We start from the raw sequence: 27,086 nt of genomic DNA on the forward strand, positions 1-27,086 counted from the left end.
TTTCCACAGGAATAATGTTGTCTTCTGTCAACCTCCCAGTAGCTCCTGTCCGAGGTTCCAGTGTTAGTGTGCCAGCATGGCTGGGCGATAAATAAATGATGAAAAGTAAAATGAATAAAAACATGAATGACTGTGGCAATGACACTGTGTGACAGCCCAGAGATGGGAATTAGGAGCCAAAGCGGCACTAACGCTGGGTTATTGGGCAGGGGCCACACTAACGAGCCGTGAGATTGAGTTTGACACGTCAAAGAACAGGTGCTTGTTTATTTTCCCAAATAAAAGGACTGCGCCAAAACTTGCCCTTGCAAAATAGCACATAACAATGTAAAGCTTTGAGCTGGTAAACAAGCTTATTGAAAAGAGTTTTTCTCACTGGGTTGTGTGTCTTTATATCTCTGCATATAGTCTGGCTAATCTTGTGTCGGGTTATCATACACATTCTTGAGGTATTTCCAGACGCCTTCCGGTGCTGTACCGGCATTTTGCCGGGCACAGGTGTGGCAGCGTGGGCAATAACAAGCACTGAGTAATTACCACAGCCATATCCATAACAGCCCTAAACCCCTAAAGTGTGCTCAGGGTACCCCTCTACCCCTTCATCTCCTCCACCACCTCCCTCCATCCTCTCGTCTTGCTATCGCTCTCTCTCTAGCTAAATCATAGAACTGGGCTCAAGTCCAAGGGTCTGGCTGCTGCTGCCCGGTTTCTGTTGAGAAGGGAAATAAAGCTGGACGGGCCTCTCGGGATGCTCTAATGTCTGCGTTAATTGTGAGTTATGGGGAAACATGGCGAGAGCACAGGGGTCAAGCCTGTCAGCAATCACACTCTTCAGGCAGAATTTGCCACCACGCTTCCTGTTTATCCTTCCATCACTGGGAAAGAATGCAAGGAAATTAGCATTAGCACACCGATCTGCTTCCTCCCACCTCGAATGTCCCCTTTATTTCTTTACTGCTCATATTCTTCCTGGCTGGCTACATCACCCTATGGTATGAGTTAAAGTAGACCAAAATTTGACAGTGAGTCCTTTTATTTCAGCAGCCTTGGGAAATATAAGATTTTATAATACCTCTGAACAGGGCAATATAGTGATGTTATTCATTTAATGAGAAAAACGAAACTCGCTGGCTCAAAGGTAGAATGAGAGCAATAATGGTCCTCGTGATGGCCCATTTTTCTCTCTGAGTCATTGCACACTCTGAACCTGGTGTCGATGTCCCCATCTCTCATTAGCACATCAGTACAGAGCCAGATTAGCTAAAACAGACTGTGTCAGATGGTGCAGAGACCCATCTTTAATGTCACGCACTCAGATAAAGGCCAGTTTATAAAAAGTGAGAAATTAAGAAATGAGGGAAAAATATTCCCTCTTAAAACAGCATCTATGCAATCGGTGATGCACATGATAGAGGAGATCAGAGCTAACTTTGTGCTTAACAATATATTGCTATAATAATCTCTCTGTAATTTATAATTTAATTTTCTGTAATCCTATCACAGTAACCAGAAAAAAATCATTACTTTCACACCATTACATTCCCTAAAAATATATTTGACTGCACACCTTAATTTGCTGCCTTCCTCACATGGTGAGCTAATTTATGACATGTTAGCTTAATTTCTGCGGTTGGAAGTACAAGCTGTACTTTGGTGAGAAAGTTCTCTGAATTCATGTGGTGACTTACCTTTAACTATAAGCTTCTTAAAATTTTTCAAAGACTACAACTACCAATTTTTCACTAGTAACAAACATGAAATATAGGCTTTTTACAACTAGTAATACTTAATAATAAGTATCTGATTATATATATGGATGTGTCACAAGATTAAAACCATTGACAGATGAAGAACATCATATCATGCACGATCATTTTGTAATAACATAATGTTCTATAGGGGAAACATTTGGTCCTGGGAGTCATGTGGATCTTATTTAGACACATACCACCCACCAAAACATTGTTTCACACCAACATGGGTACAGCATTTCCTAAATACAGGTCCTTACTGAACCCTGCCAGAAAAATAAAAAAACAACTAAAGGTATTCGGTAATTAAGTCTGGTTCACAGGTTAATCAGTGGACAAAAAGAAAGTTCTCAGAGGTTATGCAGTCCTATGAAAAACTAAGTACACACTAGGATTCGGTAGCTTGTAGAACCATGTTTAGCAGCAATAACTTTAAGTAACTTCTTTAAATATTCTTTAAATATTTTTTTCTATAGGGCACAATGAAGAGTGACAGCTAAGCAGAAGAGAGGGGGGAACACATGGAGCAAAGGGTCACAGGTCAGATTTGATATACGGCATGTGGCCACCGGCTCAACCTGGCGAGCTAAACCAGCGCCCAGAGTAATTTTTTCTGTATGGCTTTATCAGTTCCTTAGAACATTTTGAAAGAATTTTGCCAAACACTTCATTATAGTGTTGTTTCACTTCATTGAATTTTTCTGGCATTTGTTTATACACAGCTCTCTAAAGGTCCTACCACAGTACTCCAATGGGCCTGAACATTTCCTATTTGGTCACTGTTCCAGACGTCCTGTAGTTTGTGATTCAGATGCAGCTTTGCAAACCTAAGTCGTGCTTCCATGTTCTTTTTAGAGAGAAGAGGTTTGCAGTTTGCAGTTTTTCTGAGCATTGCAGGGTCTGACCGTGGGATGAATTTGTCCACTCCTGAGAGCGATGTGGTATCATGTTCACACACACCTGATTGCTCCAACCTGAAACTTCTGTTTTTACAGAGGTGTTCACATTTGCTGACAATGAGTTAATCAAGTGTATTTAATTAGCACCAACTGGCTGTAACATATCCTCTTAAATCCTATGGAAGCAGTAAGGTTATATACAGTACATGACTGTATATAACCTTAAATTGTTTATGACTTTGAACATGTTAGTAAATGTCACTAATTACGGTAATTACGGTATTAGCATTTACCCTCTTTTTTAACAATGCTTTGAGCTCTGTCTATTTTAGTAGCTCTCTAGCTAGTAGGTAGCTGGCTAATCACTGGGGTCTTTTTGTTTGTTTTTGTTTTTTTATGTAGCTATTACCAGATTTGCAGGTCAGATAATAAATACGCCAGAAAGGACAAATATTTCAAATACCCAAAAGCAACTACAGAAGTAGATGATAATTCACTATGGCTAATCATGACAATAATTACCATTCACGCTACATATAGTACACAAAAAAGAAAAAGAAAGGAAAGAAAGAAAATACTGACTGTAAAAAAATGGATTTAAAAAAATAAAATAATGAAAACCGAAACAAAAATAGTCCTTTAGCTGAAGTAAATCTTTCAGGATGCCACAGCTAAAGTGAGCAAAAGACATTAACTGGAAAAAATAAAATTGAAATTTATGACAGTGGGAGGACTGGCGTGACAAGAGCCGCACTAGGACGATGTGTTATCATCCTTGCAGCTTGCAGGCCCTGCCTCCAGAGAAGAGGAATGAGGTAGCATTACTTTAACAGCTGTGCAAACAATGCTAATGCCTGCTACTGCTGTTTCCCCTTTCTGTATGCAATGCTGCTAATCATAGCGCCTAGCCCCTGTGACTTTACCTAGAAGCCTGCAGACGCAAACTAATACAGACCTCCAAAAATACCATCCTCCTCCAGCTCCTACCAAATGACTCAGGAATTACAGAGAGGATTAGATAGGCCTAAACCTGAGAGGGTTTAACTGAAGATGCTCAGTTGGGTGACTGCATATCAGATCAGGCAACAAAACACAGATAACAACATCAGAGCCACAACCCTGACCGCTGTTCTGATGTTACGCTCCAAAGCACATTTGACTTTTTAAAATGAGTTATGTTTTCAAACCTCATTATCTAAAGGTTGTAATGTGGCATTTGTGAGCCTGGAGAGTTGGGAGTTAATCAGCATTCTGCAATGCAGGAGAGGAAACAGGGCCAGATTATTTTACTCAAGTAGAAGTGTTGTTGTGGTCGATGAATTCTTTCTTAAGGCGACACCTGCTCTACCGTCCTCTCTTCCCTCCTGTCTTCAACTGGAGTTCGCCTTCCTCTGCTACCTCCACATGGTTTTGTTTCATGCTGATGTATACGGTTGTTGGAGATGTGTTTTTTTACTTGATTTATATATTATGAGAAGGTTATGAGCTTGACCAAAGCTGGCAGATAGTTTTCTATTACTGTAAATAATAACAGAATGGGATGATTTGCAAATCTCATAAAACCAATTTGTTTTCTCAGTTGAACACAGAAGGCTTATCAAAAGTTTAAAATGAGAAAATGTACCAAATATTAACTCTTTTTTTTAATTTCATGCCAGCAAAATATTTAATATATGTTCTGACGGGGCCATTTTTACCACTTTGTAGCATCTCCTCTGCTTTTAACAACAGTCTGTAAACATCTGGAAACTAAGAGAGACCAGTTCCTGGACTTTTGGGAGAGGAATGCTGTGGCATTGTGATCTGATAAAGGATTCTAACTGCTTTTGCTTTGTGATGCACCAAATGCTTTCCAGTTGATGAAAGATCTGGACTCTGGTCTTAATAGCTGCATTATGCAGTTTCGCATTGGCTTACTGAAATATCCAAGGCCTTCCTTGAAAACGACATCTTGATGGATGCTCTAAAACCTCCAGCATCAATGGTGACTTTCCAGATGTGGAAGCTGCCGGTTCTAGAAGCACTAGTGCAACCCCATACCATTACAGATGTAGGCTTTTGAGCTGAACGCTGATAACAAGCTAAATGGAATTTCAAATTTCAGTTCATCTGAACAGTTTTCTATTTTGCCTCAGTCCAACTGAAATGAGCCTTGGCCCAGAGAAGACTGTAGCATTTCTGGATCATGTTCACATATAGCTTCTTCTGTGTATGACAGATTCACATTTGTGGACTGCGCGGTGAACTGTATTCACAGACAGTCATTTCTGGAAGTCTTCCTGAGCCCATGCAGTGATTTCCATGTTGCAAAGTCTGCGCACAGAGATTTCTCCAGATTCTTGGAAACATCTTGATGAAATTTGGTTTTTGGAACTGGGGAGGTACATCAACTATATATTGTATTAAAAGTTTCATGTGTGGCAATGGGGCAATAAATAGCTGGGTAACAAAGTTTATTTAGTTTTGCCACAAGCTGCTGAAGTTTGATAAATCATCATTACATATTAGCAGAATTTTTAGTTTTTAGAAAATCATTAACAAACGAAAATAAAAATAGAAACAGAGAGCTTCAGTTAATGAACTACTTTGGATGTTTCTGTGTTTTTTCCCTTTTTAACACACAGTGGGAACTCTCTTTAATGAGCCAGCTCACCCACATGACAAAGAACTCCTCCCTGTGTTACTCCAGCTGATAGTTGAAATTTGGCAACCCTGGATTTTGACTATTCTGATGTTTCCATTTGATAAAAATCAGATGCTGTCCATAGTCAATCTCTCACACGATTAATAAAGTTCTGTTTAATATTTCTGTTTTCACTGATCAGGTTAATCAGTCTCAGTGAGGAGACCCTAATTGGATTCTTCCTGGACACTAAGTGCCTGGACACTGACCCTCGAGGGTTAAGTTTTGTATTTAGAGATACAGTAAGAGAGGGACACTGCAGAAGTCATGAATAATAGACATCACAGCACAGACAATACTGCACACACAACTGTCTCTCATACACTACTCTGCTTCCACCTCCTCCTCCTCCTCCTTGTCCTGTTTTCCATAAATAATGCATTAAAGGAAGAAGAGCTTGTTTACTTGTGGTTTGTGCGGTTCTTCACAGGCAAATTATTTCCCTCTGTTTGACTGATGGGTCAACATAAGACTTTTTTTTTCACATTTATGGTTTCTTTGCGTGCACATGTGTGTGTGTAGGTGTGTGTATAGCATGCTGGAAACGAACTAAATAAATTCAAATATATTATTATAGCCAGGACACATTTATATCACATTTACAGTGCTGTGCTGGAGAGGCAGAATCTGAGCGGGAGTGAGAAACTAACCAGACAACAGGTAAACATGCTAATAGCGGGTGATGATGGTCCAGATCTGACAGAAAAGCCCACACAGCCAGACTGGCCTGTTAGTGTAATGATCAGCAGACTGTCAGGTGTTTAAAAAAATAAATAAAATCTTTCTCAGTTTGTTTACCTCACCAGATGCCATACCTTTACACACAAGCAAAAGAGTCCTTCGTGCAAAGACTTAAATAGACTGCACCATTTTGTTTTCCCAAGCAGCGTGCTGACGCGAAGCAAAACCCAACTTTGCCAGAAATGGAGTATGTGTACAGTATGGAGAGACAATTAAAACCACGATGTGTAATGAAGGAAATAGGAGTCTAATGAAGAGGCTCAGACGGAGCATCGCTGACCCTCTCCGACCTGCACATGAAAAGCGACGCATTCGGCAGAATGCCTACAAAGCACCATCCCAGCCTCTTTGAAGTGGCGTGCGGAAAACTCGCCATCTGGCGTGATCACCACATTTTCACTTTGACAATCCTCAAATTCTCACACTTAAATCAACGGTCTGCAGTCTTGCTGCCTTCCTTCTCTTCCACTGCCTGCAACACAGTTGGCTGTGCAGTTAATATCGACACTTGAAAAACTAAAGTTTCTTTGTATGGATAATTGCTAATTGTCCACATTGGTTTCATTACACACAGCAGATATTAGCAAGAACAAGACTGGGCTTAAAAAAGTAGTGCTATGGGTTCACTGACAATGACTTGAAAGCAGCTAGCTTTACATCTTGTAATAATTAAAGGTCATGTGTCACGTGCAGTACTTCAAAACAGTAAAGGCCTTCATTACAGTCATCCAGTCCATTTAGCTACACAACAGGAACACAATTTGATATCCAATATGCTACAGCAGCGGTCCCCAACCTTTTTTGCGCCACGGACCGGTTTATGCCCGACAATATTTTCATGGACCGGCAATGAGGTGTCGTGGATGAATACAACAAAATAAAACTAGTGCCGGTACCGAAAAAAAGAAGATTTATTCATAACACACGTGAAAAGACCCAGGAAAACCGAGTTAACGATAAAAACGATAACAAAATAACGTTGAAAACCGATAAAAACCCTGAAAACCATACATTTCACACCTGAGCCTCAACTCTCGCGGCCCGGTACCAAACGACTCACGGACCGGTACCGGTCCGAGGCCCGGGGGTTGGGGACCGCTGTGCTACAGAACTTTGCTGGAACATTTTAAAACAAGAAAGTTTCAGAAATGATTGTATCACATGTTAGTGAATTCCAGTGTTGGGACTAATGCGTTATTAAGTAACGCGTTACAGTAACTACGTTATTATTGTGGTAACGAGCACGGTAACTAGTTATTATGCCAAAACCAGGAACGCGTTACTCGTTACTGGGATTTAGATAGGCTCGTTACTCGTTACTGTGGTGGTGGATATCGCAGAGCTTCCACAGATTCAATAACATTAGCAAGTGGTGGAGGCCAGCAGGTGGATGAAGGAAAAGGGAGGCAGAGGAGGAGAGACCAAGCGGCCGCCGTCCGCGTGTCAGGTGAACTGAACTTCAGGTAAGAAGTTATGACCTGCAGTCTATCGGAGTCAGATATAAACCAAGTTTAGGTGGAGTTTATTTTCGGTATGATGACTTTTTCGTACTGCGTGCTAGCTAGCATGACGGAGTTTCTATACAGCTGGGTGGGTGCTATGTTACTGATGTTGAACTTTATTTTGTTCATACGGTTAATTATTAGAGTTGCCAACCGTCCCGTAAAAAAAAACAGAATCGTCTGGTATTCAGAGAAAATATTACGCGTTTCGTACTGAGGTGAAAAGCAACACAGTTTGTCCCGGACTTCAGCTACAATGAAAAAGACACAAAGCTGAAGCTGCACAGCTGCCTCTTCTTCTCTCATTCTCTCCTCTCCCGTTTCTACTTCAATCACGAAACTGATCAATGATCAGCTGATCGGCTTTTCTCTCTGTTTATTTATCGCCCACTTTACGCCAGAAAGAGGAAACCAGCGGATGTCGCGTTAAACAACAGCAGCACGTTTAAGCTTGATCAGCTGTTGTTAGAATTTATTTAATATTAATTGCTAGTATCAGCTGATGTTTGCTGGAGCCACAGCTGTAAAGCTGCTGGTCTTGATATCGGTTTGGTTATCTGGTGAGAGGGAAACATGCAGATGAAACCAGGAGATGTCCTTACTGAATCATCAGAGCTGAACAGGTGATGGAGAAACAGGTTTACCTTTTAGGTCACATGAATGAGTTGAAGGAAGTTATGAGCTGTTTCTGAGAGACAAATAACACCAGGATCCTTTTCTAAGTAGCTGACAGCTGGTAACTGTGCAGGGTGGATCTAGCAAAGTGTTGCCAGGGGGCAGGTAGGGCATTAACAGGGAAAGGGGGCACAAAGAAATACTTTTCTTTATTATTCTCATTTAAAATGTCTCGCTTTAAAAAAAAAATAATTATCTGAGTCTTACAACAAACAATTGATAGATTGATACATATATACCATCAGAACAGTGTACATCACTGTCACAACAGTGTTTATTTTCATTCAAAGGCTTTATGATTTTTCCTATAATGGTGGGCGGTCTCTAGTCAAAATGCCCGGGACTATTTTTTTTGTCCCAGTCCAGCTCTGTAAGCAGCTCATCTGCAGTCTGGTGTTACCTACATCTTCCTATTCAGAAGGCAGAATTTCCAAGTTCTGAGTACAATCAAAAGCACCACGACTGCAGTTTTTGTGTTGGATGTAAAAGCAGGCTAGAATCATGGCGGCAGTCAACGACGGTCCAGGCGTGGGATTTCTCTCGTGGAAATGTGCACATTATTTTTCCTTTCTATTGGTAGGTGGCACAGTGCACTTGTGGCAAGTAAGCAAGCTAGAAGACTGGCAGTCTTGCTGGGTATCCAGTTACGGAAGCAACACATTAACAAGAGAATTCTGAGTAAAACCAAAGTTACTTTCCCTAGTAACTAGTTACTTTGAAAGTAACGAGTAACTTGAAGTAACTGAGTTACTTTTTGAGAGAAGTAACTAGTAATGTAACTAAGTTACTAATTTAAAGTAACTTACCCAACACTGGTGAATTCTAATCAAGTAGATTTCAAGGTAGCACGGACAAAAATTCTTCAGATTTAGAACCTATACCCTTGGTGATGTAAGGGAGTCTTCTGAGTCCTGAATAATGAAGCTTCATGTCTTAAAAACCTCATGGTCTCAACTCACATACAAACAGGTTGCAGACTTACTTGCAGACTTACTTGTTGTTCCTGAAGTTCCCAAAAGTAGAACTGCAGGCAGAGGCTTCATCTATCAGGACCCTCACCTGTGGAATCATCCCCAAGTTGGGATTCGATTTGGATTGGGCATAGTTTTAAAATTAAGCTCAAAATCTTCCTTTGTGATAAACCTTATAGGTAGAGCTGTATCTGGTGACCCTAAACCATGTCTTAGTTATGCTGCTAGAGATTACGGTTGCTGGAAACTTCGCATGATCCACTAAGCACTCCCCCTTCTATGCAGTCATTAACTACTCTCTCCTTTCCATACGTTTAGTTAGTTTTCTCTTTGTTTATTCTGACCTCTATATATCCCCCCTTTGTCCACACCTTTGTACTTTTGGTTGCATAGGTTTCCCCGTGTCTTTCCAGGAAATAGTTTAACAGTCTCTGCTTTTAAACTCTCCTGGTTCAATTTTTTTTAAATCTAACATCATGTCTCTGACTTGTCTCTGCTCTTATTGTGCTGCTATCCTTGCAGATATAAATAATTACTACTGTAATGTGGTCACATAGCAAGCTACAGTTCTCATCGGTGGGTCAGTGGTAGAAGTAATGTAGAAGTTGAAGGCTGGAGTGAGACCTGCTATGATGTATGGTTTAGACACAGTGGCAGTGACAAAAAGAAGGTGGAGTTGGCAGCTGAGATCCTGAAGACTTTCATTGGGAGTGACCAGGATAGACAGGAGTAGTAATGAGTATACTAGAGGGACATCTCAGATTGAGCAGTTTTGAGACAAAGAAACATTAGAAAGGATAGAGGGTATATTGGGCAAAGGATGTTGGGTATTTGGAGACAGATGATCCACTGTGGAGACCCCTAATGAGAGCAACTGAAAGAAGAAGAAAACTTTTGCGCTGAGCTGATCCTTTACTCACAAAGAGTTTCCAGAGAAGGTAGCTCCACATCTTTCATTTGGCAGATTTTGACTTATTTTAATTTTATGTTAGACACTTGGCATTCCCTTTTAATTGTTGATACATTATCTGTTCCTTTAAGTGTTTGTGATCAGCACTTACTATTAAAGGTATTAGAGTTTAATAAAAAGGGACTTTCTGTCTTTCCATTACCATTATATGATCTCAATTTGTAACTATAAGCACTCTGGACAGTCATGGAAAAGTCAACTCAACGTTGGATGAACGAACAAAACAGAGTGAGAGATTTTCCCAATGGATCCACTGAGCTGGAAATGACCTAGTACTCATTAATCAGTATAAAAAGCCTCTCATGTGCTCGATCTGCCCTCAGTACCAGTTCAAGTATAAAGTGTGTGTGATGTCATACCTTGGTGCATCTAAATATGGCTTAGAGCTGTGTTGAATCCAGCAGTGTCAAATATGCACAGCGAAATACAAATCTTGCGCTATTGATGTAGGTGTAACCTACATCAACACCACCCTGTCCACCCAACCTGGCAGAATCCAAGAGTGTGCTACATCGCCAAGTCCTCAACCTGGCAACAAAGAGGTGTGAGCCTCACTTCAAGGTCTATAAATTATTCAGGTCTGGGTGGGATGACAAACCCATCAACTTTCCCTGCTGGCACCAGACTGGAATTCTCTGCAGGCTAAGCAATCATGTCATGCAGAGGGCTCCTTCTGCATCAACATGAATTCTTTACTTCATTAAATTGCAATTAATTCTTAAAACCTATGGTCATCACTAGTAAATCAGAAGTAAAGCTGGGAAATAGAAAATACACAATGTTCTTCCAGATCTCAAAAGTAAAGTCAGTGTGGAAATGCCCTAAACTTGGATTCTTTCTAAAAACCAGCAGGCAGTAGTCCTGTGACTGGTCTATGAGAAAAACACCTTTTGGCTCCCTTGATGACCTATGTAAACACATTCACATGAGCTTGTGGGCCGGATCAGTAAGAGAATACTCCAAGAACTAGTATGAGATATAAGGAGGGATTATTTCAAGCTGTGAATCATGCAAAGACGGCTTATGCTTAGCACACTTTCAGCCTGATAGCTAATCTCTGGGACGTGCAGCACAAAGCCACCGGAGTGCTCTCTTTAATGTACAGCTCATTTCAAACAATTCTCTTTCATGGTTCTTGATCTCTGTCCAACAGCACCTTGTTTATGTCCCACAGCATGCCAGACTTTTATTTGCTGTTTCTCATTGCATGTGAATGCGCTCTTCATATTTTTACTGATATTTCACTTGCCTACTGGGTGTCGTTGGAATATGAATGTCTGTGGCCATCATCCAATAGATATTACCAGAAGGAGTTTGGGGATTAGTTATGAAGTAAAAACTTGGTGACAAGAGATGATTGGATGAGTGTGTGTTTGTGTGTGTTTGTGTGTTGGCTTTGCCTGGCACTTCCCTGACTTAAACCCCATATACACGTTGCTGAACACGTGGCAGGACGCATGTGAGTTTCTCTGTGTGTGCCTGTGTGTGTCACGTACGCCGCCGGTCACAGGTGAGTGTCATGTGTGATGATCATTATTGCCATACACCTGCTCCGCTCCCGCAATTAACTTTGCCGATGCAAATGAGCCTTATTGCATCACCGAGGCCTATCCTCCTCCCCAACAGACTAGACGATGTTCATCTGCTGGATCTAATTAAGGTAATGAGAGAGGGAGGAGGAGATGGAAGGATGGATGGAGGAGTGGAGGAGCAAACGAGAGAGATGGGGAGGGAGTGGGAGAAAGGGGCAAGGTGGAAAAACAGGAAAACGGGGATGAAAGACACTGGCACCAGGAAATAGTGTGTGTGTGTGTGTGTGTGTGTGTGTGTGTGTGTGTGTGTGTGTGTGTGTGTGTGTGTGTGTGTGTGTGTGTGTGTGTCTGTGTGTGTGTGTGAGAGAGAGAGAGAGAGAGAGTGGAAGACAGCGCGAGCCTTTATAGAAGTGTGTTTGCAGGAGTGTGCTTACAGTAGTGACATGTCCTATACTGAATTAAAGTCCTGTATTTGTTTGCAGAATTTCCTTGTATTGTGTGTGTGTGTGTGTGTGTGTGTGTGTGTGTGTGTGTGTGTGTGTGTGTGAAGAGAGAGAGAGAGAGAGAGAGAATTGATGTAATGGTAGACAAACAAAAGGAGTAGAGAACGTAGGGGAGGAGACAGCAGGTGTTCTGACAAGGACACTCTTCTGTCTCTCTCTCTCTCTCACACACACACACACACACACACACACACACACACACACACATACAAAATGCAGTATATAATACAATTTTGCACATGCAGGGACACAAAACACAACGTCAAGTATCCACAATGCCCCCCTTCAACACACGTCTACAAGTTCATGCACGCATCATCCATACTGTACTAATACGCTGTGCCAATCAGAGTAGTAGATATACCATAGAAAATTGGTATGGAATATAGTGGGTCCGGTCCATGCTCTCACACAGATTTATTATATGAAAAGTTGCTGAAAATTGTTTTATATTAGAGGCAAAAGAAGTATTTAAGTCATTACTCTAACTGATAGTAGAAAAGTTTAAGCATGTAAACTTTTCACACACACACACACACATATATATATATATATATATATATATATATATATATATATATATATATATATATATATATTTAACCTCCTAAGACCCGAACTCTTCCACGACATGCATTTTTAATTTCTCTTTGATATTTGGGCATATTAGGGCCCAATGAATGTAAAACAAAGAATTTCCAGATTTTTTTTTTTTACCTTATTTTTGTTTTTTAAGAAAATGAGAGCCACAAATGAGGATATTCATTTAAAATTTTGATAGAACAGTAGCAGTATAATGTCCTCGTAAGTGGATATCAGGCCCTTGTAGAGCAAAATTGAGTATTTTGGTCAAAATAACCAAAAATGTGATGTCCACATATGTGGACAGCAGGTCCTAGGAGGATATATACACACATATATATATACACACACACACATATATATATATATATATATATGCTTGATGTGTGCATCCATAGTGTAGAGGTTTACACATTTGCATAACAAGCAAAAGATTCCCAGTTATCCCAGGAGGAGACACAGATTCCATTGGGGTTGTGGCACGAAGGCCTAATCAAACATGTGGAGTTCCACACTGTGGCTGCCCCTTGGAAATAAGTGAGCAGCTCAAAGTAGCTTTCTATTATATTTATATCACTGTAATGTAATTTGACGATTTTGATTAACATATGTGTAGAATGATAATTTAGCTTTAAAATAAGTGGTACAGAGTACAGTATTTTAAAAAATATAGTGGGGTAGAAAAAGCAAATGGAGTACCTGGAATACTTAATTCAGTAAAGCACATTACCAAATTAAATCGTCAATAATATGTTTAGTTTATTCTTTGTATTTGCCATTAGGGCTATGGGGGCTTTGTGGTTTATAAAGTTTTACTAAAAATACTTTGGGTCATGCTATATAAATAAAAGTGACTTGACTTGGACAGTGTAATCAGTGAATTACTAGTGAATGAGTCCCTGCTGCCTTCTTAAAACAGCTGGGTAACTGCATATGGCAACTGTAATGTCATATAAAAAAATGAATAAAAACAAACAAAAAATAGAAAAGAAAAGAGCCTTCTCCAAACTGCAAACACAGAGTTGGCTGTACACTGTTGTCTGAAACACCATCATCAAATATGTTGCAGTCCTAAGTGTTGCAGTGTCTTTTCTGAAGCAAGACCAATCACTCCTTGACACAGCCATTATTTATTACTGTCATTAATAAATGGATAAGCAATCGCATTAAGTTCACATTAAATTAAAACTCTAAGCTCTAGCTTAATGACCCTTGGCCATACACGACAGCGCCTGGGTGTTATTGTATTGACTGGATTTACTTTTTCCTCTCTCTGTGAACTAAAATCTCAAACTTGTTCCTTGAGAAGTACTTCTGTTAAACCTCAGCCAGTAAAAACTCATTTCTGATCAGTAACTGTCATGCTCTTTCAACAGCTCATCGACCACACTGGGTAGCAGGTTGTGCGTTCAGAGCTATGCTGCTGAGGCTTTTAACCTGACTATCTTTATGTATATTTCTGTAAAAATATCTGTTATAAAATTAGAGATTTTTTCTGCTATGCCTCTAAACTTTGGTGCAACCTGCTAGCTAGCTTCAAAAAAGGTAAGACCTAAATTCAGTCAAGACTGGTATGTTTTTATATGACTGCATGATTCATGATTCACTCTTTTATACACATACACAGATATGGCCTGAAAAGACTGGTTAGCCAAATAGATTAAATGTGTAATATGTTAACAAAGAGTCAAGAGAAGGTGCAAAAGTAGAGTTCTGTCACAGACATCAAATCATTTAAATTCCCACTTGCTGGAAGGATATAATGTATTATAATGTTTATAATGCAGTTCTAATGATGCCATGAACATGTCAAGTATTCCAACTCAAAATCACAGTTTTTCACTAAATGAGCTTATGGATTGTGGGTTCTGATTTGTCTCACTGGGTTGAGCAGGCAACCTATACTGTAGTTGATGCAAGGCAACTACAGTCAGGTACTCTTTCTCCCAACCTTTCTGCCTGTTCTCAACTGTCATAACAAAGCCCCCAAAATGGTTTATGCATTACGCTCTATGCCCATTCATAAAATGAAGTAACATCACAGAAAGCTTTGATCCTCAAAGTTTTAGCAGTATGTACTTGTGTGAAAGTGTGAGCACTATGTACCTATAGCTATGCATTCCTCTCTTTTGCATAATGATCAGAAGGAGTGTCGGGTCTAAAATTGTCCTCCAGAGGTTTGCTTAAGAAACATGACTGGACGATCCATCAATTTAGCTTTTGGCTACTGATGGGGTGTCATCAGAGCAAACAATATAGAAGAAGGCACTGCTGAATACAGTGGAGATCCTTGTGATGTGATGAGTTAGATTTTTTATTTCAGAAGTGCAATGTGAAATATGTTTTGGTGAAAAAGTAAGTGAGTGATTTGACTGAAAACATAATGCACTGAGCTATAATGAGGCAGGTTGGGTGTATAAACCAGTTCCCTCTAAGGTTTGGGCTCAGTTTAAGACTGTGGTCAGATGCCTCTCTTGAAATAAGCATATATATATATATATATATATTTTTTTTTTTTTTTTTAACACCCAGCACGCCCCTGCGGGCAGTTTATCCTTCAAGCTCGGGTCCTCTACCAGAGGCCTGGGAGCTTGAGGGTCCTGCACAGTATCTTAGCTGTTCCCAGGACTGCGCTCTTCTGGACAGAGATCTCTGATGTTGTTCCCGGGATCCGCTGGAGCCACTCACCTAGCTTGGGAGTCACCGCACCTAGTGCTCCAATTACCACTGGGACCACCGTTACCTTCACCCTCCACATCCTCTCGAGCTCTTCTCTGAGCCCTTGGTATTTCTCCAGCTTCTCGTGTTCCTTCTTTCTGATGTTGCTGTCATTCGGAACCGCTACATCGATCACTACAGCCGTATTCTTCTGTTTGTCTACCACCACTAGACAAACCCTTATCTATATATATATATATATACATATATATATATATATATATATTGACATCTGGATATTTGATATATATATATATCAAATATCCAGATGTCAAAATATTTTGTCTCTGGGCAGAATGAATGAGTGGTGTGAATCACTGACATTTCTGTGCCATACGATCACCCAGTCCTTCCACTTGCTTTAAAGAAAATAGTCCCTGATGAGCGCGATAGATTCTTTTACACATCGGACATATTTACACATATATGTCATTTCAGATGATTCCACTTAAGGCTGGTAGAAATGTTCTCATTTTAAATACCATTGCTGACCTAATATGTTCTGAGGTGTTAGCATGAAAAACTACAGTGTGTGTTCTCATCACTCATCTCATAAACAGGACCAATCTCCAAAAGCTGCTGCGGTCACCAAAGGCATCACTGAGCAAAAGGCGACATATATTTCAGATGAGTGGTATTTTGCCATTAGCTCTTTGCCTCAGCTGTCCTCTCCTCTGGTTCTCTTTTCTTTCTGTCAACCTCCGCTGGGTTTAATCTGACTAGCTGCTGTGGTGACTGATTGACCGGTGAATGAGCTGTTTATTGGATGCAAGGGAAACAAATTGCGGTTTGACGTGTTCCCCGAATTGTCTAATGAGAGTCGGGATGAAGTATATCACTCTCTGCTTCTGCTCTCCTCTCTCAGCATGGGCTAAACCCAAAACAAGGTTTGGACCTCTGCCAGGGCAATCTCAATCATTCAGAGGCACAAGCAGAAGCCCGTGTGTGTGCATACATGTGTGAAAATGGAGAAAAAGTGCTATGTAAATCCTATACACACACACATGCACACACTCTGAATTAGCTGCACTCGCAAAAACTTATTACTTCACTATCCTGAACAATGGACACGCATACATTGTGTGGTCTTTTATTACTTAAATGTATGTCCAACAGCCAGCCATCTCTGATATAATGAAAGTGCCTTGCTCACAATGGCTTTGGTTTGGAATTGGAAAAATTCATGTCTGAACGAGATAAAACGCAGAATACTTGCGAGTCATTGAGTCCTCCCTATCTGCTAGTGAACAGCACTGATTTTCAGCAATTACAAGACATCAGCTACAAACAGCTACGATTCACTATCTGAATAATCTGTAATCATTTAGATGAGCAACAAAATATGCTGCACTCCCTTTCCCTCCACGCTGCAGGTATTAAACTGCCTGAGAGAGCCGAGGTGCTTCGGTGTGCAGAGAACCATATCCCAATTCTGACAAAAATTATTTCAGGAGTTTTCATTACAAAGGAGACTATTAAGTCAAAAGAGGATACAAAGGAAAATCAAGATATCTTAATGGGGTCTAATATGTGTTTTCTTGTTTTTTGTGATTATACAGTTACGGTGTCAGATGTCTATATAAATATGGGTATTGCTTCAAATGAAATTGCTTCAATTTTATTCAGTCATCACAATGTGCGAGTTAAGACTGCTACAATATTAGAGAGGGGGACCCCCTGTGAGCAGGCACTTGGTGATGGTGGGGAGAAAGAACTTCCTTTTCAGATGTTACAAATTCCAATTAAAAATCTGAAATAATTACAATAAAATACTCTTGATATTTTAAAAAGAAATATTGATATCATGTTACTAACACCTATGTGGCAATACTGTAAATACTTTAGTCCCAGCTGTAAAACAGAAAACAGAAAATTTTAATCATGACACATTTCATGCCACTGTTTTTTATTCCCACTGTCGCCAAGTGCTTGCTAACCTGGGGTTTTCTGGTTACTTTAGGTTTTTTACTTTACAATGTAACACACCTTGAGACGATTGCTGTTACGATTTAGTGCTACATAAATAACATTTTATTGCTCTTGTGAATCATCCTTTCTTTGAAGTCATGATTTATGATATACTGTTAGATCTCAAGTACCTTGGTTACTCTCCAGTATTGTTACTACTGCACTACATGCAGCTGCAGTAGTAACACTTCAAAAATAATATGCACTTGGCATACTACTGGGCAGTTAATAAGGGTTTGGCCATAGAAAAAAGAGTTTATTTTAGCTCACTGTGGCGATTTTAAGGAATTATATACATATTAGCTATGTTATTGAGTTGTACTCAAAGCAAGAAGGTTAGGAAACATTTGAATGTGATATCAGGACAGATTTCTAGGTCTGCAAACCAGTAACAGCCCTTCCTAACTTCCTTTTTGACCAAAAAGAAAAAGCCCCAATATAGGGCCTCCTCCTGGTTCCTCTGTGGTTTTACATCTGCCTACTTGTACAGGACCAGAGGAGAGGCTTTGTTGCTGCTGACTGAGGCCTGATTTAGACTATTTAGAGCTTATGATATAGCCTATAAAAGTGGCGATTTAAGTGGCAAGGTGGCATTACAAGCATTTATACCTGTGCTGATGTGCCTCCAATGTTCTGCAGTTTTGTCTCTTCGAGTTGATGTGTTCTCATTCTAATCTTTTTGGAAAAATGGCAGCATAAGGAGAAGTAGATAGAAATGCACAGACGGAATTGCCGGTTCCAAATGGGACAATCACAGTTGTTATTGGCAACCGCTGAAACAACCTTTGTTGGTTTCTTCTGAGGAAGTGCACGTCAGATAGTGCCACAAGTTCCAGCATAGGTTTCAGAAGATTTTGTAGTTACATCATTTGGCGTCTGTTAGATGCAAGTTCTATTCCTCCAGGCATGGAATCAATGCTACCTGTGTCACAGCTGCTTGTTTATGTATATTCGTTGGTTAAAAAGTAAACGTGTCGTCCCTATTATGCTCTCTTTTAAACCATTCAACTTTTTGTTCTGTTAATTGTTGGACCAGTGGACACTGCTTGTCTTTGTCTTGCTGAGGTGATTGCAGTTCTTTAAAAAAGGCACTGGCAGAGCTTGAATGAATGCAACCAAAAGAATTTAAGTATTTTCATAGATGTTCAGCACAAACATCAGTGACACCTGCATACTGTAATATACACACAATGCATCACAAACATTTACAATATAAACTCAAATCAATAAGCATTTAAGAAAAATGAAGCAACACAATGAATTCATTCAAATGAAGGACAAAGCCTAATATTCAAACCATATTCACAGCACTTCTGACTCACATCAAAACAGTTTCATATCTGCTCAAAGGCACACAGTGTTTTTTAGATTACACACACACTGTCTGTAAAAATAATAGGACTACGGAGCATTCATTACATAATATGGTAAAACAAAAAAATGCAGCCATCTTTCAGTTCAATAACATACAAAATGCAGTATGCTGTAAATATTCAAGATTGTAGCGGGCACAGAGAATCTGCTGAGGGCTGTTCTCTGTGTCCGGCATCTCTTAGGTCTGTCAAAATGTTTGGGTGTCATATGAATTGTGTGTCACATATAGTAAGACTTTCATGTCGCTGAATATATCGTGATTTCCCCTTGAAGGTCTTAATTGTATACTGAGAGTTCTTATATCTCTCAGCTGGTCTGGAAACTGTTTGGTGTTCCTGAACCTCCTGAGCTGGAGGAAGTGGCTGGGCTGAGAGGGAGATCTGGGCTTCTCTGCTTAGGCTGCTGCACCCACGACCGGCTCCTGGATAAGCGGAAGAAAACGGATGGATGGAGTTCAGTTAGGTAATCAAGTATATGAGTAACTCACGGTATGAGAGTACAGCCTTTAAGTATTAGCTACTTGCTATTAGCCACCCAGTACGTGCAGCTAACTCTGCAAGCTAACTATGTGTGTTGATGAGTTTCACTGTAGAGTGTATTCTGTCAAAACCCTGCAGTGCTTCAAAGTGGCAGGAATGAGAATCAGCAGCTCTGAGTCTAAGGACATCAGCTGGAAAAGGTGGTGTGCCCACTCCAGGTCAGGGGCAAGTTACTATCGCAAGAGCGTAGGGTCTTGTTCACAAGTAAGGAGGGTGACTGATGGATTCAGGCAGTGATGCTCACCTTTGGTCAAGAGATTTGGACAGTGACCAAAAATAAAAGATTGCGGCAGAAATTAACTTTCTCCAAAGGGTAGCTAGCCTCTCCCTTAGAGATCAGGTAATTCATTCAAGAAGAAGCTCAGAGTAGAGTCACCAATAAACCCTTTTTAGGTGAACTGACTTGAATCGTTCTCCACTGCAAACATAGTAAATATGCTAAAGCTCGATGCAACTATTCAACAATATATGTTACAGTAAAGTTCAAAAACTAAATGACACTATATTTCTAGACACCTTTTTTGTTTTGTTTTTTCATTTGAGTGAACTGACCCTTTATTCCAAAGCCTTGATTCTACACAGCAAGCAAGTTTTTCCACTCGCTTCCATCTCGCAGTGTCGTGGCGACCGTGACGACTCGAGCGTGGCTATTTAACAGTAAAGATTTAGTATTCATGCGGTGTGCTGCCGGATCGCAGCACACTCATAAAAGCTCTGCCTGAGTCCAGCCCCAAACAAATGGGAGCTGCATGTTTTTCTGATTTATTAGAGGAGCCCTCCCTCCTTGTTCTCCTTCTCCTCCTCTTAATCTTTCATTATTGTCTTTTCCCTTCTCTCCCTTTCCCCTCCTCTCGTTGTGTGTTACAGTGTGAGGGCGCCACACTTCCACTTTCCCGCCTGTGCTGTCACGATGATTATGCGTGCATTGTGCAGGGTGCAAACATGACAAGCGTGTCACATGACGTCCTTAATGACAATCTGTCTGTGATCTCACATTTCTCCCCTCAGCTTCTCCTGTTGATGAAGCATGATGCTTTCCTTTTGTTGCCCTTAATGGAGGCTTAACGCCTCTACTCACAGATCAATATGACTTTATGAATTATTTGCTCTGAGGCTGTTTTTTCTCTTCCCTTTTTTTTTAGGGGCTACACTTGCTCATTAGCATGCCGTCTTTATTAGCCAGGGCCACCAGTGTTGTGTGCTTCTGCTCACGTGTGTGTGAGTGTGTGTGTGTGTGTCAACATGAGGCTTTAGGTGTTGTGTGTGGAAGTCGTGGTGTAATTAATCTGCTGGCCCTCAGCTCTGATTAAGCTCAGATTCTTCCACACAGCTGAACACTCTCCACCTCCCGTCCTTTTGGCTTCTGCTCATCAACACGCTGCGAAACACACAGTCAAATATGATGATTTGTGTTTGTGTGTGGCAGCAAATACAAAGACTGACAAAGGAAACAAGAAGAGGAAACATGTTGGCTTCAATTTCAATTTAATTTCAGTAGCTTTTGCTCCCTGTTTTTCCCTTAAAAAAAAACAAGTTTTGTGCAAAAACTGCTAATAAATTATAATGCATTTTCCTGAGTAGCTTCTGTAAACTGAGTGTAAAATTAGCAACAGGGGCTGGAAAGGGTGGGAAGCAGTTCCCACATCCATGCTTAATACAACAAAACAACAGAAAATATAAGTCCTCTATTTCATGGGTGTTGCCCTTTAGGTGATATGAAAAGTCAATAAGCGCCATTGTACAGACCTAATAAAAAGCTGCTTTATGTGAGCATGTAAGTGTGTTTGAGTGCACACCCACAGGCGCACACACTCCTCTTCCCTCGGCATAATCTCTAATAATTGTAGCCATAATAATCTTGCAAACAGAGGAAAAGGTCAAGTTAATATGGAAAAAAAAGAGAAGAAACAACAGGAGAGTGATTGAGGAGGAGAGAGGTAAACCAATATGACAAGAGTGGAAGGAAAAATGGGAACAGAGGAGAGAGGCGGGCATACGTTGCTACCTTCCGCCACTAGTCTCTGCTGTTGCATCAAGGATGAATGAGGCTCTCCGTCATCGAATTGGACGCCACACACTTTTTCTTCTCTCTCTCGTCTTTATTTCTTCCTTTTCTGAAAAACCTCAAGGTCTCTCAGGCGGTGTTGTGTTCCTGTCTAACTACACATACAGCACTGTCGCTGACATATCCATTGTTCCTTTGCAGGGGGAATCAGCACATTCCTCGCAAAAGTTGAGGTCCACTAGCCACGTTTCCCACGGAGAACAGAGGTGATGCTCAGCTTAAAGCATTATGAAGCATTATGCATTAGAAAGTATTACATAATGTTTACAGTGTGCTCATTATGTTCTCGTGGCACTGATGAGCAGAGATGGAGTGGTAGAATGAGTGCCGAGTTTCATTCTCAGCGTGATACATGATTATTGCATGAACTTAATGTGACATATGCTTGAAAAAATAGCTGATGTATATATTCATGTATTCAGAGACATTAAAGTGAGCTTTGCAGTTTTAACAAGCATTAACACCTTTCTAAAATTACATATGCTAAAAGAGTTATACATTATTTAATAGTGTAATTCCCTCAATTAAGCATATTTAAGGTAAGTGGTGCATAAACACATATCACATAAAGAATTCAACAATGTAGCTGTGAGCAGAGGTAAGGGTATTATTGGTGTTAACTTATGTTAATCTATGAAATTACAATTTCTCCTGTGAAAAGATAACAGGCAATATAACACTGTTTATAATATTTAACCACGATTAACAATAGTAATGTGATTCATGGGGTTTTATCTGCACACACATAATTTAAAGGTAGAAATATTTATAAATTGTGGATTTAATTATAGAATGTTTCAAATGTCTATGTATTTCTTAATGAACTAATTTCTTGTGTTACACCATCAGCTGAAGAAGCTTGTGCGATGCCGGCAAAATCCCAAAGAGTAAATAACCTACAATTCAGTAGGTAAGCAATCCAGATACAAACCATTTAAAGCTCCTGTCTGTCATCAGCTCTTCACACAAAAGGAAAAATAGAAAAGAAGAGAAAACAAAAAGGATTTTAAAAAAAACGGTGAATGATCATTTTTGTTTATGGATTTGAAGATTTACTAATAACGGTGACATTTAAATTTGAAATGTTCACTAATGATAATGCCATGAATATTAATCTAATTGTTCCTTTTACATGCTCTTGTACAGATGTGGCTAAAGACTCTCTCACCCCCTTCATGCACTTGTATTTTAAGCATAATTAATTTGCCACCAAAAGACATGCAAGAAGCCAAATGTACAGTAAACAAAGCGATACAAGATTATCACTGATAGCATTTTTGCTCTTATTTTTTTAAGATTGATGTAGATATTACACAAATATCGTTTTGATTTATTTAGCAAGCTAAAAACTGTTTTTTTTTGTGCGTGTGATTTTAACATGCTGCGGTGGTTTTAAATGTGCATGATCATTTATTAATAAATATATTAAAAACTACAGCTAAGCTTTGTTATGAGTCCTTCTTATCATTCTGTTTAAACATCAGTGAAAGATGCCAGATTCTTGATGAATGTGTTAATAAAGACTCAAACTTTAGTTTTTTAATTTCTGCTCACAAATATCATAAATACTTATTATTATTATTTATTGCTATTCATAAATGATAAAAAAGGGGTGAGCCACATGATTATATGTGTGTATAGTATATATAAGATTAAATAAATGAATATGTTCCATTACAACCGGTTTATGTCTGTCTTTGTAAGTCTATGAACAACTGTCCACTGAATTCAGCTGCTATATACAAAACAAGAGGGATTACCCAAACCAGTGATATTTCTTAACATGAATCCAGTTGGTTTTATGAGAAGCTGGACAGTGTTAAATTGACACTCATGTTTGAAAAATTGCGAAATCTCTAAATATTCATTGTGGGTTTTTCCTCTAGTTCCTTTTCCCTCTCGGGTGCTTGCGATGGGTGCTCTGAGACTTTCTTTCCATTGTGTCGACTTATTTCCCCAAAGAGCAGGAGATAAATGGGTCATCACAGATCAGCAGCAGGGACAGACTCTTTAAGTCTCGAGATATGGCTGTTGACAAGAGTGAATTCTCAGAAATACTTTTTTTTTTACACATTTTGGAAAGGAGGGCTGCTCCGCCATTAAATCCGTGTCATTTAGTGAAGCTGGAGGCTGTCATGCAGATGGCATCGTCTTCCTGTCGAACTAACCGCATTTGGATGTCTGTGACGCACAGTGCAATCCATTTCATCCCGATTATTATTTGGGATTCAGATCAGAGAAGGAAAAAAGAAGTTTGGATTGCCTGTACCTGCATGTAGAGCAGTTTAAAGGTTTGGCTCGTGTGCAAAGGCTGAGCGTTTGACTCATGATCATTAGACCTGTTTGGAGCTTGAGCATATGCAGCCAGCTGATTAAGTGTCTCTTGAAAGAGTCAGTTAATACACTGCTGTGAGGGGCTTCTCTTCTAAAGTTGTCATAAATAGGATGAGTTTCATAAAGATTATTCTCATTAAAAATCACACTGATAAGATTATATAACACATATTGTGCCTGCCAGTGAGTACATCTTCATTTTGTTCAGTTTCTTTGTTTTCTTTTAATTACATGCTCTCCGAATGGTGAAAATATAAATAAAAATACACATGTATGCACTGTTTTAACAGTTCTTTTTTCAGTCTCTAAGAATCTAACACACTTTCTAGCAGCACTGGTTTGGCCTGCATGTGATCATGTAGTGGGAATAAGACAGCAGCTGCTGCTACGTTTTAGCACAGCCGGATTTATCTGTTAAAGGGTGTCAAGGCAAAACTATGCTTTGGGTCCCCCTGTAAACCCCCCACCACCTCCTAAATGTCCAGGCTTGAGAATTTTGATTTTTTTTGTGTGTTTGATTTTTTCACTCTTGTGCATTCCTCCGAGTTTTACTTTGTTTTGTTGGTCAGAACTCCTTCATGAGTATTAACTAAACAGTCACCTCAGTACCACCTCCTACTTGCCAGATGGTCTTGTTACTACTTGCAGTCAATTTCTCTTTGTCCTTGTGATTTCTACTTTCCTTGTGTCTGACCTTTCACCTGAATTGATGTTTTTGTCTTGATCTTGATTTATGGGATTAAAGATTTTGATTTTTCTGTTGAATCATATCATTACAGTCCATTTCTGGTTTGCAGTGATGAAGCAACGTTTTAATGTCTCTTGTGTTAACCCTGCAAGAGATCTATCCAAGGTGTCACCCTATAACAGCCGGGATAGGATCCATACCTGTGACCCTGAATTGGATTGACATTAGCATAAGTACATATTTGAAAAAAGTCTACGCTGCTGCTAGTGCTCCTATAAAAATTAGAATAACACTATCTTTTTTGTGAGGCTGAAAATGTGGGAAATTGGATTTCACAGTGTTCAGTCGCAAACTATGGGAACAGGGGGAAGACCTTTTGTTGGGTCTGTCTTACCACAAACCCCGCTAGTTCTAGAGACTTATTCATCATGAAAGAAAACAAGGCAACAGCGTTCGATCGATTACTTGCACAAGGGAGGCCTCATCTGTGTCCAGCACGAAAATGACCCCGACGATGGCCTCCTCTCGCTGCCTTTTATTGAGAGACAGTTCACACAAAACACAGCAAAGCAACGCCCACATGGTTCTAAGGCATTGTATGTATATGTGTGAACTTCTGTATGTAAGTAAGAATGTGTGTGTGTGTGTGTGTGTGTGTGTGTGTGTGTGTGTGTGTGTGTGTGTGTGTGTGTGTGTGTGAAGGAGAGACCTCCTGCTGGGCAGGAAGCTTACATCAAAAAGACCTTCACAAGGATGTTGCCTGTAATAAAAGACTACAGCCCCCCACCCAGAACCTCGAGAATCTGGGGAGGGGGACAGTGAAATTTCCAAAAGTTGAATCTGTTCATCTGGACGTAGCGTTTTGTGGGAGAAACGTTTCGTCATTCATCCAAGTGACTTCTTCAGTCTCAGACAGTGAAATTCCTTTTGTAGAGATGGTAAGCATAAAAATGACAAACATTTGACAATTCACTCTAACACCTTTCATGTCTTTTTTTCTTTAAATCTTATGATTTACTTAAAATATTCAGTGTTTCCTCCTGTAAAACATATTTTACAGAGTAAATGTTCACAACTTGGTTCTCCTGTGTGAACTTGTGTGAACTTTATTTCTGACATGTGCCCGCAAGAACAGACTGAACTGTGAGATGAATATCTCCAAGCATCAATTTCACGCACACACACCTCATCCAGACGAAAAGCAAAGCCATCTTTTCACAGATATCACCATCACGTGACTCAGCTCCCAAACAGACAGAACCTGACTTCTCTTTGAAAGTAAACTTTTGTGGCGTGAAAAGAAAAAGGAAAAGTCATGCGTGGCAAATATCACACAGCGCTGATTCACTGTGTGACCAAACACTGAGCCCAAGTTGAGACTAATGAAGTCTTTAATTTGGTTATAGTTTATTAATGTCAGAGACACTCTTCCATTAATCATATTATAACGCCCCTGTGTGTGTGTGTGCAAGTGCTTGCACTAATGTGTGTGTCTTTTTCAAGTGTGTCTGAGCATATGTCTGCATGTGTCCATGGGCCTTCGCATATGTGCATGACTATGTGTTTGTGTGTATGTGTGCATGAGAAGTGTGCAGCTCTCCACCAGCAATAATATCGCATACATTTTAAAGGACCGTCATTATCGCCGTGGGTTACCCTCCGGCCCCCCATCACAAACCCCACAAACCATTTTCATTCCAAACTCATTAATATGCAAACTTATTCAAATGAGATTGTAATTAAGCATCTACTGAGTGGGAACCCTTTTCATGATAATTTATGATAAACTCCTCGCCACCTTTGATTGAGATTGATTTTTGGCGCAGACGAGCCGACCTGAATACAAAGCTACACCTGAGAGACCTGGAGGGAGAATAACACTTTTAAAACAGCAAACTTATTTCATGGCTGATTGTGCCACAATCATCTTGGAGGAGTAACAAAGATCTATTTGAATAATGCATTCCCACTGTGCTGGGGATGTGCTTAGCCTTAAAAAAATAGAAGAGGAAAAAAACTGGGCATATCTACTCTTGGCATCAAGGTGACAAAGTAATGTGTGTCTGTTTTATAATGGAAGGTAAATCAGCCATAACTCAGTTTATCCAGTGTTTTATTGGAACCATTAAAACCTTTTATCAGTCAAACTGACAGCTTGAAAAATATTAATTTTGTGTCCTTATAGATGGTGTGCTGTCTTTATAGTGATCATCTGTAGCCTGAAGCAGCCATGCAAGCCTGTTTTCCCTTTTAATGGGGACCAGGATTTCCAACTCCATATTTTTGTTCTTTGACTCTACCAGACTAGCTTTACATGATTCAGAGTTCAAAATAATCCTCATTTATTATCTGTCTAAAATGAGCTGTTTTAGCTTTCCTCCTTAAAGCTAACTTTCCTCTTATTGGCTGCCCTTCACAAACAAAACGTTAAACTGCAGGATGGGGCAATAGACATTGTTGAGAATAACTTGGTTGCTACTCTTGGCTTTATTCTTTTGGCTCATACTAATCTCATTATTATACATTTTGGTCATGTTTAACATAAAAATCCACCTTTAGACTAGGATATATTACTGAAAATGATATGATAA

General features: G+C 39.8%; 1 long non-coding RNA gene across 1 annotated transcript; it reads left to right on the top strand.

Annotated features, from left to right (window-relative positions):
- The first annotated feature begins 7,497 nt into the window (after positions 1 to 7,497).
- Positions 7,498 to 22,445, top strand: LOC120443264. Its single transcript, XR_005615292.1, has 3 exons — positions 7,498 to 7,537; positions 21,615 to 21,679; positions 22,323 to 22,445. It is a non-coding gene; the product is annotated as an uncharacterized LOC120443264 (long non-coding RNA).
- The last annotated feature ends 4,641 nt before the right edge of the window (positions 22,446 to 27,086 follow it).

The sequence above is a fragment of the Oreochromis aureus genome, linkage group 13 (genome assembly GCF_013358895.1).
Source record: "Oreochromis aureus strain Israel breed Guangdong linkage group 13, ZZ_aureus, whole genome shotgun sequence".
Taxonomy (NCBI): Eukaryota; Metazoa; Chordata; class Actinopteri; order Cichliformes; family Cichlidae; genus Oreochromis; species Oreochromis aureus.